We start from the raw sequence: 17,668 nt of genomic DNA, 5'->3' as shown, positions 1-17,668 counted from the left end.
GTAATTTTAGCTACTTGGTGGGCTGAGGCATGAGGATTGCTTGAACCTGGGAGGCAGAAGTTGTAGTGAGCCAAGATCATGCCACTGCATTGTAGCCCAGGTGACAAAGATTTCATCTGAAAAAAAAAACAAATGTTATTCTGAATCTATTGATATGATCATGTGGCGTGTTTTTTTTTTAATTCTGCTTATGTGACGTATCACATTTATTGACTTACATATTATGTTAAACCATCCATTCATCCCTGATATAAAATGCACTTGATCATGGTGTATTATTATTTGATATGCTGTTGTATTTGGTAAGCTAGTATTTTGTTAAGAATTTGGTTGGGCACAGTGGCTCATGCCTGTATTCCCAGCACTTTGGGAGGCCAAGGCAAGTGGATCACTTGAGGTCGGGAGACCAGCCTGACCAACATGGAGAAACCCTATCTCTACTAAAAACACAAATATAAATAAATAAACAAATAAATTAGCTGGGCATTGTGGTGCATACCTGTAATCCCAGATACTAGGGAGGCTGAGGCAGGGGAATTGCTTGAACCTGGGAAGCAGAGGCTGTGGTGAGCTGAGATTATGCTAGCGCACTCCAGGTTAGGCAACAAGAGCGAACCTCTGTCACAAAAAAAAAAAAAAAAAGGAAAGAAAAATATTTTTGGCGGGCCTCCATGGCCCATGCCTGTAATTCTAGCACTTTGGGAGGCCGAGGGGGGCGGATCACCTGAGGTTGAAAGTTTGAGGCCAGGCTGACCAACAGGGAGAAACTTTGCCTCTAATAAAAATACAAAAAAATTGGCCAGGTGAGGTGGCTCATGCCTGTAATCCCAGCATTTTGGGACGCCAAAGCAGGCGGATTGCCTTAGCTCAGGAATTCTAGACCAGCCTGGACAATACGGTGAAACCCCGTCTTTATTAAAAAACAAAAAATTAGTCGGGCATGGCAGCTTGCACCTGTAGTCCCAGCTATGCGGGAGGTTGAGTCAGGAGAATTGCAAGAACCCAGGAAGTGGAGGTTGCAGTGAGCCGAGATGGCACCACTGCACTCCAGCCTAGAGACACAGCAAGAGTCCGTCTCAAAAAATAAAAATAAATAAATAAAATAACTGGGCGTGTTGGCTCATGCCTGTAATCACAGCTACTCTACAAGTTGAGGCAGGAGAATCGCTTGAGCCTGGAAGGTGGAGGTTGAGGAAAAACGAGTTCAGGCCATTGCACTCCAGCCTGGGCAACAAGAGCAAAACTCCGTCTCAAAAAAAAAAAATGAATTTTTGCCCTATGTTCATCAGAAATAGTGTGTAGTTTTGTTCTGTGCTATGTTCTTTGCTGGTTTTCATATTAGAGTGATAATTGGCTTCGAAGAACGATTTAGGAAAGATTTCCTGTTTTTCTATTTTTGAAATAGTTTCACTTGGGTTGGTACTAATTTTTCCTTGAATGCCTCATAGAATTCAGCTGTGAATCCATCTGGTCCTGGACTTTTTTTTTTTTTGCAATGTTTTTATTACTGTTTCAGTCTCACAACTTTTTATTGGTCTATGCAGAATTTCTATTTCTTTCTGGTTTAATCAAAGAGGGTTGTACATTTTTAAGAATTTTTCCATCTCCTCTAGGTTTTCTGGTTGGTGCATGTAAAAGTGTTCATAGTTGGCCGGGTGTGGTGGCTCAAGCCTGTAATCCCAACACATTGGGAGGCCTAGGCTGGTGGATCATGAGGTCAAGAGATTGAGACCATCCTGGTCAACATGGTGAAACCCCATCTGTACTAAAAAAAAAAAAAAAATACAAAAAATTAGTTGGGCATGGTGGTGCGTGCCTGTAATCCCAGCTACTCTGAAGGCTGAGGCAGGAGAATTGCCTGAACCTAGGAGGCGGAGGTTGCAGTGAGCCGAGATCGCGCCATTGCACTCCAGCCTGGGTAACAAGAGCGAAACTCCGTTTAAAAAAAAAAAGAAGTGTTTATAGTAGCTGTGGGGATCGCTCCTGTGAAGGGCCGTTGACAAAACCCTCTCCATCTTGAGCTTGAGCCCATACATGTTTCTCCTCTCCTGGAGGCTGTTGAGCTAAGGGAAAAGAGGAAGTCTGGTTGCACTGATTTTATAAACATCTATCTTTGCCTCTGACATTTGCAATAGGATGGCTGAGCTCAGGCTTTGTGGTCTAACGAGACATTGTGTGGTTAGACATTGTGTGCTCCCTAGTTCCTTCTCTGCACAATAACTGTATGACTCTGTTTACCTCTGCTAACTCAATCATATTGTTTGCATATGATCCTATATGAATAGGCAAGGTTAGAATGACATTTGGAAAGTTCCAGCTGTACCTTGTTAATAATCTTACCTGCTTGCTTGACTGAATTTAGATAAACACATGTTTAGATTTATTACCCTTTTTTGCAAACTTTATTGTTCCTTTGCTGTACACCCTATGATTAAGAGTCATACTTTCTGTACCCCTTTTCTTGTGATTTATGTTCTTGATTTTATTTCAAGATACAATGGAATGTACGTTACTCCTCAAGCACTGAAAGGTATATAACCTTTAGTTTGCACAAATAAACTTGCTGCTTTGGCACTTGCTGCTCCGGTATTGCCTGGCAGTCCTCCAGACCCCACTCTCTATCTATCTTTTCTTCCCCGCACTCCCTCTTCCAGGTTGAGAACACTTGAGTGGAACTGAGGCTCTCCGCTGGTCGGAAGCCCCCTGGCAGATGTGCCGGACCCCCACAAGTAGCAGTGAATGATCTTTTGTATTTCTGTAGTACTGTTTTGTTTCTAATCAAGCATATTTAGGTCTTCTCTCTTCTTGGTTAATCTCACTAATGGTCTATAAATTTTGGTTTTCTTTTTAAAAAACCAGCTTTCTGTTTCATTTGTCTTTTGTGTTATTTAAAATTTCAATAATATTCCTTATTCTCTGATTATCGTCTTTTTGTTTCTTCCTATTGCTTTATGCAAAATGATTATTGTCATATTTTCTTCCTTTTTTTTGGTTGGGGTTTGGTTTGTTCTTGTTTCTCTAGTTCTCTGAGGTATGAGGTTAAATTTGATTTTTTTTTTTTTGAGACTGTCTCGCTCTGTTGTCCAGGCTAGAGTGAGTGATATGATCTCAGCTCACCATAAACTCCACCTTCCAGTTTCTTTAATTAATTAATTTATTTATTTCCTCCCAGTTTCAAGCAATTCTCTGCCTCAGCCTCCCGAGTAGCTGGGATTACAGGTGCTCGCCACCACACCCAGCTAATTTTTGTATTTTCAGTGGAGACAGGGTTTCACCATCTTGGCCAAACTGGTATTGAACTCCCGACCTTGTGATTCACCGGCCTTGGCTTCCCAAAGTGCTGGAATGACAGGCATGAGACACTGCACCTGGCCTAGATTTTCTATTTGTGCCTTTTCAGACTTTTTGCTGTAGGTATTTAATGCTGTATTCCAGAGGTTTTGATAGGTTGTGTCACTACTGTTAGGGACGAGCTGTGCTGCCTCAGAAAACCCCCTCCTTGCAGGCTGACCCCTTCCCCCCCTCTAATTGCTCCACAGCTGCATTCCTGAACCCCTATCTAGGCACCACACCAAGGCTGCCAGATATGTGACAATTAAGCAAAGCCTGATTATAGCCATCCAGGCAGCTCGAGGGAGGACAGGAAAAGCATATGTTTGTTATCCATACTTGTAAATTCCTGTTTGACACATATCTGTAAACAATCCTGGTTTCCAACTTTTTTTTAGAGACTGCTGCCGCAAAAGTCACAGGATAATGTATTGCAGGTCTGTTACAAGTTAACAAACTCTCTCTGTGCCCGTGAATAGATTATGCTGCTCTCATTCTATATAAACCCCGGTTTTGTAAGCTCAGGGCTGCCTCCTCTGACTGTTGGGGAGCAGCCCGGCAGGTTAATAAAACTTTCTTGCCTGACTTTAGGTCTATTCTACTTTCTCTTGTCGACCCTTTAAACTACTATTGTTTAGTTTTTAAAAAGTTAAATTTTTATCTTAATTTCATTGTTGATGCAGCAATCATTCAAGACCAGGTTATTTAATTTCCATACATTTGCACGGTTTTGAGGATTCATTTTTGAATTGATTTCTAATTTTATTCCAATGTGGTCAGAAAGAGTGTTTGATATAATTTTCATTTTCTCAAATTTGGTGAGACTTATTTTGTGGCATATATACGGTTTATTTTGGAAAACATTTTATGAGCTGATAAATAGAATGTATATTCTTCAGTTGTTGGGTAAAATGTTCTGTAAATATTTGTTAAGTTTATTTGTTCTAGGCTATAATTTAAATTCCTTGTATATTTGTTGACTTTCTGTCTAGATTACCATTCTAGTATTGTCAGCAGGGTATACAAGTACCCCACAATTATTGTCCTTCCTTCCTTGTCCTTCTTTCCTTCCTTTCTTCCTTCCATCCTTCCTTCCTTTCTTCCTCCTTCCCTCCCTTCCTCCCTCCCTGCTTCCTTCCTTCCTTCCTTCCTTCCTTCCTTCCTTCCTTCCTTCCTTCCTTCCTTCCTTCCTTCCTTCCTTCCATGGAGTCTCACTCTGTTATCCAGGTTGGAGTGCAGTGCTGCAATCTCAGTTTACTGCAACCTTCAAACAATTATCCTGCCTCAGCCTCCCAAATAACTGAAACTACAGGTAGGTGCCACCATGCCAGGCTAATTTTTTGTATTTTTAGTAGAGATGGGGTTTCATTGTGTTAACCAGGATGGTCTCAACCGTCTGACCTTGTGATCCACCCACCTCGGCCTCCCAAAGTGCTGGAATTACAGGTGTGAGCCACCACGTCCAGCTGCTTATTGCCTTGCTTTCTATGTCATTTCTTAGGTCTAGAATAAATTATTTTATAAATTTGGGAGCTCCCATGTTAGGTGCATATGTATGTAGAATTGTGATGTTTTCCTGTTGGACTAGTTCTTTTATTATTATATAATGCTATTCCTTGTTTTTTTTGCCATTGTTAATTTAAAATCTGTTTTGTGGTTGGGTGCAGTGGCTCAAGCCTGTAATCCCAGCACTTTGGGAGGCCGAAGCAGGTGGATCACCAGGTCAAAAGATCGAGACCATCCTGGCCAACATGGTGAAACCCTATCTCTACTAAATATACAAAAATTAGCTGGACATTTTGGCGTGCACCTGTAGTCCTGGCTGAGGCAGGAGAATTACTTGAACCTGAGAGGTGGAGGTTGCAGTGAACCGAGATTGTGCCACTGTACTCCAGCCTGGTGCCTGGTGACAGAGCAAGACTCTTTCTCAAACAAGGAAAGTCTGTTTTTTCTGCCATCAGAATAGCTACTCCTCCTTAATTTTGGTTTCCATGTGCATAGAATATCTGTTTCCACTACTTTACCTTAAGTTTATTTGAGTTTTCATTTGTTAGGTGTCAGGCCTTCATGTGCAAGCCTGGACCCAGAAAGTCTTAAGCTGGGCATGGTGGCTCCTGCCTGTAATCCCAACATTTTGCGAGGCTTAGGCGGGCGGGTCACCTAAGGTCAGAAGCTTGAGACCAGCCTGACAGATATGGTGAAACCCCATCTTTAAAACAACAACAACAACAACAACAAAAAGAAAGTCCTAAGTCCTGCCCGCCTCAGCTAATCACCCCTCACACTGTGTGCTTTTGCCATTATCCCTTATCGCCCAGCTGAGCTTCTCCCTCCTCCAGATATTGAGCTTCTCTCCCCACCCTGCCATCTTAACTATTTTTATGATAATCTATCCTAGAAGCATGGAGCCCAAAGGAAAAAAAAAAAAGATAATGTGAATACTCCTCACCCCACCCAGCCATTTTAACTGTTCTTTCTCTGTGAGCATCCCTCCACTTCACCCTGCCATCTCTTCTTTATTTTTATTTTTTAGAGATGGGGTTTCACCACGTTGGCCAGGGTGGTCTTGATTTCTTGACCTCATGATTCACCTGCCTCAGCCTCCCCAATTGCTGAGATTACAGGTGTGAGCCACTGCACCCAGCCCCATGTTTTCTATTCTTACGCCTTACCCCACCCGCCATTGTAACTAAACTGATGGTAATGTATCCTCCTTGCCCCTCCCCTACCACTGTAACTGATCTTACTCTGTAACACCCCTGCACCCCCAAAAAATCGCCCCAAACTATAAAACTTATTCCCACCCCTACTCGTTTTGCCTGTCTTCTTGTATTCGGCCTGCTTGCACCCATGCATGAAATAAAACAGCCTTGTTGCCCACACAAAGCCTGTTTCAAGAATCTCTTTATTAAAGGCATTTAATATTTGGTACTATTGGATGCGAATAACATTAGGCAGATAATGATGCCATAGGTGCACCAGGCACACAGCAAGTGTACAGAAAACTTGTTAATTTTTGTTAATTCTGTTACATCCTAATAATAAATGTTAAGCCTGAAAAAAAAAAGTGACCACATCAGTGATTTGTAACCCATGTTTCTTCTTCTTCTTTTTTTTTTTTTATTCAAGAAGGACTCTCTCACTCTGTCACCCAGTGGAGTACAGTGGTGTGATCTGGGCTCACTGCAACCTCCGCTTCCAAGGTTCAAGTGATTTTCCTGCCTCAACTTCCTGAGTAACTGGGATTACAAGTGCCTGCTGCCGTGCCTGGCTAATTTTTGTAGTTTTAGTAGAAAAGGGGTTTCACCATCTTGGCCAGGCTGGTTGTGAACTCCTGATCTCATGATCTGCCCTCCTCTGCCTCCCAAAATGCTTGGGAATACAGGCTTGAGCCACCACATCCAGCCACCCATGTTTATTCTCATCAGCCAGGTGTGAGCTATAATGGTAGGTAGATTAATTTCATTTTATTTTATATAGATAGATGATAGATAGATAGATAGATCGATCATAGTTTCACTCTTGTTGCCCAGGCTGGAGTGCCATGGTGCTCTCAGCTTACTGCAACCTCCACCTCCTGGGTTTAAGTGATTCTTCTGCCTTGGGCTTTCAAGCAGCTAGGATTTCAGGCGTGCACCACCACACCCAGCTAAGTTTTTATTTTTAGTAGAGAAGGGGTTTCTCCGTGTTAGTCAGACTGAGGTTGAACTCCCAACCTCAGGTGATCTGCTCGTCTCAGCCTCCCAAAGTGCTGGAATTACAAACATGAGCCACCAAGCCTATCAAGAGTCTGTCTTTTAAATTATTATATTATTTTGAACATTAAAAAAAATAATTTATTCCTGAGTTCTGGGTTCATACTATTCATAATATTAAAAGTTTTCTTATCTACATTACTCAGTCAGAAAGCCATTTAAAATTTAAAAAAATACTTATGGGTCAGGCATGGTGGCTCATGCCTGTAATCCAAGCACTTTGGAGGCCAAGGCAGGTGGATCACCTGAGGTCAGAAGTTCAAGACCAGCCTGACCAACATGGTGAAACCCCGTTTTTAAAAAAAAAAATACTTATATGTTTTATGAAATGTTAAGATAAAAAACACTGTTTTCTCTGGCCTGATTTCTTAAAGTTTACTTCTCTTTTTTTAAAAATAATGTGTTAATAGCATTTTTGATTGGCAAATTATAGTTGTATGTATTGATATTGTAAAATGTGATGTTTTAATATATGTATACAATATTTTTAAAAATTTATTTCAAATTGCTAATCTTCTCTGTATCATTCCAATTTTAGTCTATGTGCTGCTGAAGTGAGCACTGTATACAATATTAAATAATTAAGTCAAGTTAAATAAAACCTCTAACAACTTGCTTACCTACCATTTTTTGTGGTGGGACATTTGAAATTTACTCTTAGTTATTTTGAAATATACAATACATGATTATTTTCTACAGTCACTCTGCTGTTTAATAGATCTCAAAACATTTTTACCCTATCTATTTGAAATATTGTAACCTTTGATAAACAACTCTCTATTTCTTTCCTACCACGCTCAGCTTCTGATAACTATTATTCCATTTTCTGCCTTTTTGAGTTAAATTTTATTAGGTTCTACATATAAATAAACCATGAAGTACTTGTCTATTTAGGTTTGCCTAATTTTATGTAGCATAATGCCTTCTCAATTTATCTATGTTAATTCAAATGTTGAAATTTACTACTTTTTACAGCTGAATAGTGTTCCATTGTTTATTTATACTACTTTTTTGGAGTTTCACTGTTGTTACCCAGACTGGAGTGCGATGGTATGATCTCGGCTCACCGCAACCTCCGCCTTCTGGGTTTAAGCAATTCTCCTGCCTCAGCCTCCCGAGTAGCTGGGACTACAGGCACGCACCACCATGCCCAGCTAATTTTTGTATTTTTAGTAGAGACGGGGTTTCACCTTGTTGACCAGGATGGTCTCGGTCTCTTGACCTCGTGATCCACCTGCCTCGGCTTCCCAAAGTGCTGGGATTATAGGCGTGATCCACCGTGCCTGGTCTATACTACATTTTTAAAAGAATTAATTTTAATATATATTTATCTGTCATTCAAAAAACTTATGTTATAAAATAATATTTTTATGTTAAAGCATATGTTAGTGTAATTTTCAGCATATAAATGTCTCATTAAAAGCAGCTAATTTATACTGAGCAAAATCATAACACTATATATTTGTTACTAAATTCATTTTTTTTTTTTTTTGAGACAGAGTCTTTCTCTGTCACCAGGCTGGAGTGTAGTGGCACGTTCTCAGCTCACTGCAACCTCTGCCTCTGGGGTTCCAGCAGCAATTCTTCTATCTCAACTGCCCAAGTAGCTGGGACTACAGGCACATGCCACAACGCCCAGCTAATTTTTGTATTTTTAGTAGAGACAGAGTTTCACCATGTTGGCCAGGATTGTCTTGATCTCTTGATTTCATGATTTGCCTGCCTCGGCCTTCCAAAGTGCTGGGATTACAGGCATGAGCCACCACGCCTGGCCCAAATTTAATTTTTACAGTAACTTAATAACGTAGGTCTAATTATTATCCTCATTTTACAGAGAAAGAAACAGAGTCATTGAGAGAAAAGACTTGGTCACAATAGAGGAGCCAGTATTAAAACACAGGCAGTGGCCGGGTGCAGTGGCTCAAGTTTGTAATCCCAACACTTTGGCAGGCTGAGGTGAGCAGATCATAAGGCCCAGAGATCGAGACCATCCTCGAGGCCAATATAGTGAAATCCTGACTTAACTAAAAATACAAAAATTAGCTGGGCGTGGTGGTGGATGCCTGCAGTCCCAGCTGCTGGGAAGGCTGAGGCAGAATTATCACTTGAACCCAAGAGGTGGAGGTTGCAGTGAGCCAAGATTGTGCCACTGCACTCCAGCCTGGCGACAGAGCAAGACCACATGAAGAAAAAGAAAAAAAGCTAAAATCAAAACAAAAACACACAGGCAGCTTTGTATTCAGAGACAACTCCCTTCAGTACAACAACAAAAACCCTCTTCAAGAAGAAAAGACAAAATCCTTTTTTCTTTAACCAAGACATAATAATTTTAAATACTCATTTATAGAGTTAATATTTGCAATAAATATAACTGGAAGGTAATTATTATTTGCAGATGATATCTTTGTTTACTGAGATAACAAAAGCAACTGAAAGATTATTTTAAAAGTCAGGTGGGAAGAAACAAATTATAAGGTTATCCTCAGGATTCTCAGTTTGTACACCTGCTGTGTAATCGTTTTTTCTTGCAAAAAAATGTGTGACTGTGGGGGAAAATCATTCATGAAATTCGGTCACTATTGGGCTAAACTAAATCAAAGGTGCTTTTATTTTTATTTATTTTTTAATTATTTTTGAGACGGAGTTTCGCTCTTTACTCAGGCTGGAGTGCAATGGTGCAACCTTGGCCCACCACAACCTCCACCTTCTGGGTTCAGGCAATTCTCCTGTCTCAGCTTCCTGAGTAGCTGGGATTACAGGCACCCGCCACCATGCCCAGCTAATTGTTTATATTTTTAGTAGAGACGGGGTTTCACCATGTTGACCAGTATGTCTCGATCTCTTGACCTCGTGATTCACCTGCCTTGGCCTCCCAAAGAGCTGGGACATCAGAGGTGCTTTTAATAGAAATAGACACATCATAGAAAAACGATCATTGGAAGTAAGTGAGTTCCAGCTGGGCCATGTTGTAATCTGCTCATACTGGCCACATAGAAGGAAATATATTTGTATATTGTCATTATATCTGCGTCCATATGTTGCTTCAAGTAGGGAGAACAGACGGATCCCATGGAAGAGAAACGAAAGGAGTTCTCATTTGTGCAGGAAATAATCACCTCTAACCCACAATAGCTTGATAAACAGAAGAGACCACAACATGACCACATCAATGGGAGGAAAGAGGTAACCTGGTTAAAAGCGCTCACTGGCATTTTTCTTTTGCTTTTTTTTCCAGAGACGGGGTCTCATTACATTGCCCAGGCTGGAGTGCCGTGGCTATTCACAGGCGCGATCCCACTACTGATCAGCACGGGAGTTTTGACCTGCTCCGTTTCCGACCTGGGCCGGTTCACCCCTCCTTAGGAAATCTGGTGGTCCCACGCTCCTGGGAGGTCACCATATTGATGACGAACTTTGTGCAGACACTCAATTGGCATAGCGTACTACAGCCAAGAACTCCTGGACTCAAGCTATTTTTTCACCTCAGCCTCCCGAGTAGCTGGTACTACAGGCACGCACCACCGCGCCCGGCAAAAGTGATCAATGGCATTTTTAGGCAACATTTAGTAAGCTTTAGAGAATGATCAGCTTCTGGAATATCAATAGTCTACCAACAAACCTGAATTCATTCTGGCTAAGTCAGGATTCTGGTGGCCCAGTTTCACACTATTTATTACAAAAATACCATCGGCCGGGTGTGGTGGCTCATGCCTGTAATCCAGGCACGTTGGAGGCCAAGGCGGGTGGATCACCTAAGGTCAGGAGTTCAAGACCAGCCTTACCAGCATAGAGAAAACACATCTTTTATTTTTTATTTTTTTTAAGAGACGGAGTTTCTATGTTGTTACCCAGACTGGAGTGCAATGGCGTGATCTCAGCTCACCGCAACCTCCGCCTCCTGGGTTCAAGCAGTTCTCCTGCCTCAGCCTCCCGAGTAGCTGGGACTACAGGCGTGCACCACCATGCCCAGCTAATTTTTATATTTTTAGTAGAGACGGGGTTTCACCTTGTTGACCAGGATGGTCTCGATCTCTTGACCTCGTGATCCACTCGCCTTGGCCTCCCAAAGTGCTGGGATTATAGGCGTGAGCCACCGCGCCCGGCCAAAACGCCATCTTAAAAAAATAAATTAAAAAATATATATACCATGGAGATGATTGGGTATACTCTCCTAGAATTGACATTATTATGAAAAAGCATACCTAATTATTTGTTTTCACAATTTCAAAACCTTGAAAACATGATGAATTTATTAAAAATGTATTTCTGCTAATTATAGAGCATTCTACTATAATATAATACTGAACTTTAAGCACCTGAATATAACTATTTCCTGAATGCATGAAGTTATGTAGAGAGTTTCTTTTAAATTAACATGACAGAAGTAACAGAAAACATTTGAAGTGAAATAAATAACCAAAACACATTTTTTCAGTCTTGTAATACTTGCCATGCTTTTTGAAATGATTAGATTACTAACCAGAAGCAAAAACAAGATTTCTGTTTTTCTCAATCAGTATGCTTTTGACATTTTGAAATCTAAATTTGTGGCTAAAGGATTTAATTTTAGTAATTAGCTTACTAAAGTATTCAAGGCAATACAAGGAAAATTTTCACAGGTAGGAAAATGCATACTATCTACGTACAGTACTCCCGATTTGCTTTAATGCTGAAAGACAAAAAATTGCAAATTTAGTCTTTTAATTTAGAGTAAATTAACAAAAGACTTATTTTTCAGCCAAGCAAATAATTGTATAAAATCAATGGGTAGCAGATGTTATTATCTGCCAAAAAATAGTATGACTAGATTTAGTGCGTATCCAGCCGTGAAAATAACTACCCGATTAAGTTAAGGTCCGATAGGTGTACATGGAAGGCATTTATGTGCAGTGTGGTGCACCTCCACTCAGCACCTGCTTCTGTCTCCTTACACAGACACCAATTTCCCCTGAGTGACTCAGGGTGGCTACTAAGAACCGAAAAATCACCATGCTCAGAGTGATTACTAAAAACAGGCTTAATGCACTCTTTTTTTGGTGAAGGGAAGAAGTCTTACTCGGTGGTCCCGGCTGGATGCAGTGGTGCAATCTTGGCTCACTACAACCTCCACCTCCCAAGTTTCAAGTGATTCTCTTGTCTCAACCTCCCAAGTAGCTGGGATTACAGGTGCCCAAGACTACACTAGGCTAATGTTTGTATTTTTAGTAAAGACAGGGTTTCATGAGGTTAAGAAATTGAGACCATCCTGGCCAACAGGGTGAAACCCCGTCTTTACTAAAAATACAAAAATATTAGCTGGGTGTGGTGGTGTGCATCTGTAGTCCCAGCTATTTGGGAGGCTAAGGCAGGAGAATCACTTGAATTCGGTAGGCGTAGGCTGCAGTGAGCTGAGATCGCGCCACTGCACTCCAGCCTGGCAACAGAGCGAGACTCTGTCTCAGAAAAATAAATAAAATAAAAGTATTACAAAAATAGGCCAGGCGCATTAGCTCACATCTATAATCCCAGCACTTTGGGAGGCCGAGGCGAGTACATCATGAGGTCAAGAGATCGAGACCATGCTGGTCAACATGGTGAAACCCCGTCTCTACTAAAAATACAAAAATTAGTTGGGCATGGTGGCGTGCATCCTGTAGTCCCAGCTACTCAGGAGGCTGAGGCAGGAGAATTGCTTGAACCCAGGAAGCAGAGGTTGCGGTGATCCAAGATTGTGCCACTGCACTTCAACCTGGAAGCAAAACTCCGTCTCAAAAAAAAAAAAAAAAAGTCAGATTCCTTCATGATAAATCTCTGAAAATGCACCTTAAACCAATAAATGCCACATATAACTTAAAAAATGCACAGCTAACAACGTACTATATGAGGTAATGTTGTAAGCTTTTATTCTAAGAGCTAAAATAATACAAAAATGTGACTTTTTGCAGTCTTACTAAAGACAGTACTAAATGTCCAAGGCAAAGAAATTAGAGAATAAATCAAAGTGTATTACTCTGTTCTCTTGCTGCTAATAAGTGTAACCCCAAAACTGGAAAATTTATAAAGGAAACAGGCTTAATGAGCTCATGGCTGGGAAGGCCTCACAATCATTGTGGAAGGTGGAGGAGAAAAGTCCTGGCTTACATGGAGAGAGCATGTGCAAGTAAACTGCCCTTTATAAGACCATCATGTCTCCTGAGGCTTATTCTTTACCCTGAGAACGGCATGGGAAATCCCATCCCATGATTCAATTACCTTCCACTGGGTTCTTTTCTATAAGTGTGGAGATTATAGGAGCTACAATTCAAAATGAGATTTGAGTGGAGACACAGCCAAATAAAACAAAAAAGCATCCAGATTAAAATGAAAAGGTGAAATTATTGCTGTTTGCAGGTGACATAATTTTAAGCATAGAAAAGCCTAAGAATTCACTAAGAACTACTAGAACTAACACATTCATTAAACTTGTAGAATACAAAATCAGCATACAAAAGTGAGTAGCAGTTTTATACATTAACAATTAACTATCTGAATTTGAATTTTTTTTTTTTTTTTGAGACGAAGTTTTACTGTTGGAGTGCAATGGCACTGTCTCGGCTCACCGCAACCTCCGCCTTTTGGGTTCAAGCAATTCTCCTGCCTCAGCCTTTCCAGTAGCTGCGACTACAGTCACACGCCACCATGCCCAGATAATGTTTTTATTTTTAGTAGAGACAGGGTTTCACCTTGTTGACCAGAATGGCCTCGATCTCTTGACCTCATGATCCACCCGCCTCGGCCTCCCAAAGTGCTGGGATTATAGGCATGAGCCACCGCACCCGGCCCTCAATTTGAAATTTAGAAAAACAATTCCACAATAACTGTAGTAACTATACTTTGAAATAAATTTAACCAAAAATTTTAACACCTTACACTATAATCTAAAGAACATTTAAGTAAAAAATTAAGTAATACACAAATAAAAATATATTACTCAGGAAATAGCATTAATATTCTGTTTATTTTTATTTTATGTTTTTATAAAGAAGGAGTTTCACCATGTTGGTCAGGCTGGTCTTGAACTCCTGACCTCAGGTGATCCGCCTGCCTTGGCCTCCAAAGTGTTTGGATTACAGGCTTGAGCCACCATGCCCGGCTGGCATTAATATTCTTAAATAGCTTCATTACCTAAAATGATCTACAGATATAATGCAACCTTTATCAAAGTGCCAGTGACATACTTAATAGAAATTTTGTAAAATACATCTAAAATTCATATGGTACCACAAAAGACCCTGAACAGACAAAGCAATAAAAGAGTTAAAAAGGCTGAAAATTCAGCAAAATTGAGCTTTGCAGTCTAAAAAAAAGTCCTCTCCACATAAATAATAAACGATATTTCTCGCCATGGATAGGTTCCACCTCAGACTTGAAGTCACAAACTAACTCCAACAAGAATATTTATGGCTTGTTACAAAGCACCTTTCACAGCAAGCACTGCCATGTTTGCTACATTTATGTATAAAAATATCTTCATGATTTATGAAGACCCCTAGTATTTACTTAAACAAAGTGGCTCAATCAATATGTACTTATTTTTATTATAAAAAGTGAAAGGAGGCCGGGTGCAGTGGCGCACGCCTGTGATGCCAGCATTTTGGGAGGCTGAGGTAGGTGGACCATGAGGTCAGGAGTTCAAGACCAGCCTGGCCAAAATGGAGAAACCGTGTCTCAACTAAAAATACAAAAATTGGTTGGGCATGGTGAAGGACGCCTGTAATCTCAGCTACTCAGGAGGCTGAGGCAGTGAATTGCTTAAACCCGGGAGGTGGAGGTTGCAGTGAGTCAAGACTGTGCCACTGTACCTCAGCCTGGGTGACAGAGTGACTCAGTCTTAAAAAAGGGGGAAAAAACAATAACTAAAAAAAGTAGGCTTATATAGCATTCTTCAGTTAAAAGAAGAAAATATATTCTAACAAAATGAAATATAACAACATATTTTGCAATATAGATTTTTTTGCACTACGCTTTATTAAAATTATTATTATTTTTAGACAGAGTCTCGCTCTGTTGCAAGGTGCCAGAATGAAGTGCGGTAGTGCAATCTCGGCTCACTGCAACCTCCGCCTCCTGGGTTTAAGCAATTCTCCAGCCTCAGCCTTCTGAGTAGCTGGGATTACAAGCATGCACCACCATGCCCAACTAATTTTTTTATTTTCAGTAGAGATGGGGTTTCACCATGTTGGCCAGGATGGTCTCGATCTCTTCACCTCGTGATCCACCCACCTTGGCCTCCCAAAGTGCTGGGATTATAGGCTTGAGCCACTGTACCCGGCCAAACACGGTAAAAATTTAACCACATAAATTCCCTCTGTCTAGAACTCGATCAAGACAGTTGCAGGTAAAAATAAATAAACAAAACAAAAATTAAAAAAAAATAAATTATCTCTATGTCCCTCTTATCTATTTATTTTTAGCTTTTACTCTGTACATTTTATTATTTTATTTTATTTTATTTTTTGAGACAGAGTTTTGCTGTCGTTACCCAGACTGGAGTGCAATGGTGCGATCTCAGCTCACTGCAACTTCCGCCTCCTGGGTTCAAGCAATTCTCCTGCCTCAGCCTCCTGAGTAGCTGGGATTACAGGCAGGCGCCACCATGCCCAGCTAATTTTTGTATTTTCAGTAGAGACGGGGTTTCACCATGTTGGCCAAGATGGTCTCGATCTCCTGACCTTGTGATCCACCTGCCTCGGCCTCCCAAAGTGCTGGGATTACAGGCGTAAGCCACGGCGCCCAGCCTATTAAAATTATCGTCATAAACACTGACCAGCTCACATAATAGGTACCTTATATGCAATAAGAAAATAAATGTAAGACACAAGAAAATTATGTGTCTATCATCAGTATCAGGCAAGTAAAAACAAAAATTTGCATAGGGAGATTCTAAATTATAAGCCATACAATTTTACAGTAATGAATTCAATACAAAGCAGAGAGTATAAATTTACTTTCATCATTTTTGAGTGTTTTCAGTTTTCTAGTCAATTAGCCATCTAATTGAAATTATTTGTTTCAGAATTGCTCTTTTCTTCTGAAAGTAGGTACAAACTGATACTGACAAAAAAGGCATTTATTTATTCCGTAAATGTTCTAAACTTAAGTTTTATTCTTAGAGTAATATATGTATACGTTTAATTCTATGTAAGTAAAAACTAACAGTCTGTAGGTGATTGCAGGTAGAGAGGCAACATGTTTAATAAAAAATATATAACACTTTTTAAATGTTAATTCAGGTCTCAGAAATGTATGCAATTTATATTGTTACATAATTTTTCTTATGACCATAAAAGAGATCCTGTAGCCAATAACAATTCTTTTTTTTTTTTTTTTTTTTGAGACGGAGTTTCCCTCATTACCCAGGCTGGAGTGCAATGGTGTGATTTTGGCTCACCGTAACCTCCGCCTTCTGTGTTTAAGCAATTCTTCCACCTCAGCCTCCTGTGTAGCTGGGATTACAGGCACGTGCCACCATGCCCAGCTAATATTTTTTATTTTTAGTAGAGATGGGGTTTCACCATGTTAACCAGGATAGTCTCAATCCCTTGACCTCGTGATCAACCTACCTTGGCCTCCCAAAGTGCTGGGATTACAAGCTTGAGCTATCATGCCTGGCTGCCAATAACAATTTAATTGTACATTTAAAAATAATTAAAAGTGGCCAGACACGGTGGCTCACACCTGTAATCCCAGCACTTTGTGAATGTGAGGAGAAGGATCATGGGGTCAGGAGTTCAAGACCTGCCTGGCCAACAAAGTGAAACCTTGTGTCTACTAAAAATACACAAATTAGTCAAGTATAATGGCAAGTGCCTGTAGTCCCAGCTACTCAGGAGGCTGAGGTGGGAGAATAGCTTGAACCTGGGAGGCGGAGGTCATAGTAAGCAGAGAAAATGCCATTGCACTCCAGTCTGGGTAACAGAGTGAGACTCTATCTCAGAAAACAAAACAAAAAAACTAAAAGTGCAGAAGTAGTTTATAATACAAACAATAAATGCTGCAGGTAATAAGTATTTTATTTACTCATGTATAATACATATTATATTCCTGTATCAAAATCTGCCACATATGGCATACTTACACATACTATGTGCCCACAGAAATTAAGAAAAACAAGTTTAAGTCCAGGCACAGTGGCTCACACCTGTAATCCCAGCACTTTGGGAGGTCTAAACGGGTGGATCACAAGGTCAGAAGATCATGGCAATCCTGGCAAACACGGTGAAACACTCTCTCTTCTAAAAATACCAAAAACAAAACAAAACAAAACAAAAATATTGCTGGGCATGGTGGCTCAAGCCTGTAGTCCTAGCTACTCAGGAGGCTGAGACAAGAGAATCATTTGAACCCAGGAGGAAGAGGTTGCAGTGAGTCGAGATCGCACCACTGCACTTCAGTCTGGGTGACAGAATGAAACTCTGTCTCAAAAAGAAAAAAAAAGTTTAAATAAGAAAAAATGAATAATTCAACCTACAGAAACAATATTCTTTGACTTATTTGCAATTTAAAGTCAATAGCAAAAAGGTTTACTAGAAATGTTAGTCCAGGCCCGCCTGGTTGCTGCCAGC

General features: G+C 40.4%; 1 pseudogene; it reads right to left on the bottom strand.

Moving 5' to 3' along the window:
• Positions 1-7,553: 7,553 nt before the first annotated feature.
• On the bottom strand, positions 7,554-7,647 carry LOC118150355 (U6 spliceosomal RNA; annotated as a pseudogene).
• Between the last annotated feature and the right edge of the window lie 10,021 nt (positions 7,648-17,668).

Source organism: Callithrix jacchus, chromosome 22 (genome assembly GCF_049354715.1).
Source record: "Callithrix jacchus isolate 240 chromosome 22, calJac240_pri, whole genome shotgun sequence".
Classification (NCBI taxonomy): Eukaryota; Metazoa; Chordata; class Mammalia; order Primates; family Cebidae; genus Callithrix; species Callithrix jacchus.
This window is presented reverse-complemented; position numbering and strand designations above follow the sequence as displayed.